The sequence below is a fragment of the Tasmannia lanceolata genome, unplaced genomic scaffold (genome assembly GCF_043159265.1).
Source record: "Tasmannia lanceolata isolate RefF3 unplaced genomic scaffold, GAP_Taslan_0.1 ptg000002l, whole genome shotgun sequence".
In the NCBI taxonomy this organism is placed as follows: Eukaryota; Viridiplantae; Streptophyta; class Magnoliopsida; order Canellales; family Winteraceae; genus Tasmannia; species Tasmannia lanceolata.
The window spans coordinates 39,517,406-39,522,041 of NW_027518679.1; positions in this window are offsets into that span (position 1 = coordinate 39,517,406).

A 4,636-nucleotide genomic window follows, 5' to 3' on the forward strand; every position below is an offset into this window, starting at 1 on the left:
TTTAAGAGCCTAAGCTCTGATACTAATTGAAATACAGGTGTGACGATCCAAGAGGGGGTGAATTGGTCAATTAGAAATTTTAGGCTTCATTAAGGGAGATTAAAAATTAATCTTCTAATTAAGCACTAATTAGTCTAACCCTTGTTAAAATATGTATATCAATAAAAGCTAGGATTTAGACTTTCTAATCATGCACATTTACTAACCCTTGTTCAAATGGATATCATAATGCAATTAGGATTTATAACATTTAACACAAGTGCATTTACTAACCCTTGTTCAATTAAAGCATAAACACAAGTAAGGTTGGAGATTACCAATCACCACACGTGTAAGAGAATGAAAGGAAGAGAGAGAGAGAGAGACAATGGACACCACAATGATGACACAAAGATTCTATAGTGGTTCGGTCACAACTTGACCTACTCCACTCTTTTAAGTTTGGCTCCTTGGGTACTCTACTATGCTGAGATTTCAAGCCTAATCTCGAAGCTCTTACAATAAGCTTTTCCATTCTCAAGGGCCAAAGCGAAGCCCGTCGCACAAAGCCTTCGCAAGGGAATCAAACCCTCACACATGATTCACCCTTCTTCACGGGCTTAATCAGAGATCCTTTTCTTCACCTTTCTTTACGGGCCGAAGAGGAGACCCTCACATGAAGATCAAATAAAAATAAAAACTCTCTTGCCTCTTAATAGGCGGATGACAACATTGATAGCTCACATTCACTTCAAGAATATACAAATGTAAAGCCCTATGGAGTGCCTCTTGATAGCATGTAGAAATGGAAGATCAAAGAGGTTTTTAGCTTTTGAAATAAAAAGTTGAAGCTCAAAGAGAAATGAGATTTGATCTTTCTCTAATGTTCAAAAGCTTGTAGAGATAGGTTAATGATGTAATATAGTTTATTTGAAAATATGACAGTTTGGGGTAAAACTGTAAATAAATGGCTTGAAAAAGTCAAGCAGAAAACGCCCCAACGGCTAGATTGCTCGACCGGGCTACGTGCCCTATTCTATTTCAAATTTCTTACCGTCGCTGTTGACCGGCCACATGGCGGTTGCCCGGCGAGGGCTTACTGTTTGCTCAAAAAATTTGGCTCAAAAACCTTTCTCGGTTGAACGACCCACGGTGGTTGCCCGCCCTAAGCCAAATTGGAATGTTCTGTTTGAAACAGAAACGCATCCGCGGTCGCCCGACTTAACCCGATCAACCGGCCCCATTAAATTCGAGATGGCCTGGATTTTCATGTTCCATCGCGCGGTCGCCCGGCATAGACCAGTCGACCGGCCCTGAGTGAAATTCAATTTTAACTTTAAAATCTAGGGAATTTTGGGCAATGGTCTTTGGGCTTAAGTCCAAGGTTTTCAAACACATTTTTGGGTGTGTTAATAATTTTCAAAGATGTAAAATGTTAAGTATAAAAACCATTTGAAAACCTTTTGAAAGTGCATTTAAACATAAAATCAAGAGGACTCCAAATACATTCTAAAAATAGGAACCTTAAGTCTTCTTGGAATGTCTTGGCCCCTTTGTACTTTCTTGGACTTCTTCAGCTTGGGTGAACATCTTATCCTTGTCTTGGTTCTTGTGACTTGTCCTCCAATCTTCAATGCATGTTGAGGTACATGAGGTGTCACCATGGCATGTTCAACTCTAAGCTCCTTCTTGACACTTAGAAACTTGTGGGATCTTCATGATGAGCTTCTTTACTTGAGCCTCTTCAAATGAGGATGACTCCAATGTAGGTACAAGCTCTTGGTTCCTTCGATCCTTGATCCACAAGTCATATGTTGTGAAGAATTGTGTAATGGCAATTATGACATGAAATCCCTGTATACAGCACAACACCTCAAAGCAACACATCAGTCCATAAATGCTAATCAATTTGGTTTGCTAGCATCAAAACAAGAAGGTAAGAGGAATGATTAACCCATGGGAACCCTTGGGCTTACAGTTGGACCCATCAAAGAAAGGAGGTCAAGTTGTGGAATGGCCTTCTGGAAGTCCGATTCCAATCATGCTTGCCATTTTACAAATAGAAAAAATGCCAACGATCTTTCCCTTGTTAGATTTGAAAAAACCTTACCAAAGTTTAAGAAATATCTTCTAAGAGACAAGGCTCTGATACCAAGTGAAATTCCAATGTCAGGCCCGAGTATGCTTATTGGCAACTTAAGAGGAGGGAGATTAGGTTTTTATAAAATTAAATTTTTAACCTTTTGAAAACTTTAACTCAATTAAAGATTAAGAGATCAAAAATAATTAAGTAAGAAAGTTAAATCTAAAGTGCAATGCAAATGAAAAGAGCAAGAGTCTAGAAAGAGTGCACCCAAGATTTAAAGTGGTTCGGTCCTCAAACACGAGGCCTACTCCACTCCACTAACCAAACACGTTAATGGCTTCACTATGTTGATCTTCTTAACCTTGGCGAAGACCGGTGCCAATTACAATCTCCAATTGCTTTGACCTTGGTGCCAATCGTCGCCACGGAGAGAGGGCTTCGCTTCTCTGAATACTCGCCCAAATACAATGATTTGTCAGGAAATAAAGAACACAAAAAATCCCTTCCAAAGGGTTACAATCTTGAAGAGGATGTACAAATGAGAGCCTATGATCCAAATCCTTAATCTAGAGGATGAGAGGCATAAAACAATCTTGATTCACTCTTTGGATGTTACAATATGGTTTTTGAGGGTTAGAATTGGATATGGTGAAGTTTAGATCTCATATATATATATATATATATATATATATATATATATATATATATATATATAGAAAACCCAAAAATGACCGTTTGACGAGCATAGTCGTAATTCTGCGAAAAATCCCAACGGATATATTTTTTTCCCGACATAGTGTTCTCGGAGTTCCAGAAATTCAAACAGAGATTGGACTATAGTTGTGGACCCCGTTCCGAGATAGGACGAGTGGACAGGTCCCTTAACACCCTCTGGATCATCCACGTGTGAAGGAGAGCTCTACCAAGGAACTCTCGAAACGGTTGCCACCCTCATAGCATAGCACGAGTGGCGATGTAAAAAGAAAGAGATATGTCTCGATCCGGAGCCGATGCTCGAAATCAAGACATACCTGAAATAAACTCAAAGTCGCCATCCATGGATATGCCATGGAACCCTAAAAATCAAATCCTCTGTGCAATGGATAACCAGAAATATATACGGGTTCGTGCCTGGTTACGAATGGAGAAGGTCTGAAAGCACCCCCAATTCGTCCGAGTGCAAGCACTTGGTCTCTTATGCCATTTATTATTAACTCCAAAGAAGTTTGGGTAAAAATCATTTGAAATGGGAACAATCCTCAGGAATCGTCTACTTAAGCATGCATTTCCTGAGAATACAAATAATAAACACACATAAAATAAAATGAAAGATGTGTCACCTAAGCATAGCTAGGTTATGAGTGACATGCCTAATGGGTGTCTAAGTTCTGATGTGCAAACACATGCAAGCTATAGCTAAAGGTATAAGATCAGTACAAGAAAGTAAGAAAACACATCAAAACATACAATGACTACACAACAAATCCTATGACTCTAAATGATTAGCCCGAGTCTTCGGATGATCTGGTATTCATCCAAAGAAGTCTACGTATCCTCGCCTCCGCAAGAATCAGAGCCACGTAGTTCTTCGCACCTATTCTAAGCTATGATGCCTAAGACACCTAGACCTCTATCCTAGACTCGATCTAAAAGACCGGACTAGTTATTAAAGCTTCTTGTACGATTATTTAAAATCCAGTGAACTGTGGATTTTAGGACACCCTATATGCCCTAACTAAATGCAGATTAGCCCTATTCCTACAACCTATATGTAACTAGGCTGTATTTCCTAAGGAAAATAAAAGGTGGACTAGCGTATCCTACTCTAGTCATCACTTGGCGATATGGATCGCCGACTGACCGGACGGAGGCGCTGCTATAACTCTAGGACAAACCCCTAACTCTAAAACAATCACAAACAAGCACACAACAAAACAAAGATCAAACCCTAACTCTAAACTCTCTATCTAGGACAAAGTCCTAACTCTAAAGGAAGAGCTTTTCGAAATCAAATGTTGTTTATTCAAAAAGGTTTAAAACGCTATTTACAAAAGTTTGGCTGGACTTGGGATATAAATCCCAAGCTGCACTACGTACCTCGTGGAAGAGGATCAAGCCAACGTAGTTCAAAACGAACTCTCCTAATTAAAACCTAACAATCCAAAAGATTTAATGTTTTTCAAATATTTTTGACATTTTTAAAGTTTTCAAATGTTTTTGAGTTTCGAATTTGTGATGTTTTTGGATTTTAAAATATTCCAATGCTTTTGGATTCTTAAATATTTTCACCCTTCAAGGGGACACGCAAGCATAACCACAAACTAGGGCAAAGCCCTAAATCAAAAGGGGAAACCCCGGACAAACAACAAGCGTCTCAAAGAGACGTACCACAACACGTAAAGAAGTGCCCCAAGAACAGAGAAAACGAATCTAAGATCTCAAACAAGCAAAGCTCTAATAAGACTGAGTTAGTCTCTAATCAAAGTGGAATAATGACAACTCTAAAGGAGAAACTCCCAACTAATAACACTAAAGAGGGGTGCAAATGAGTCAGGGACTCTTTAATAACAC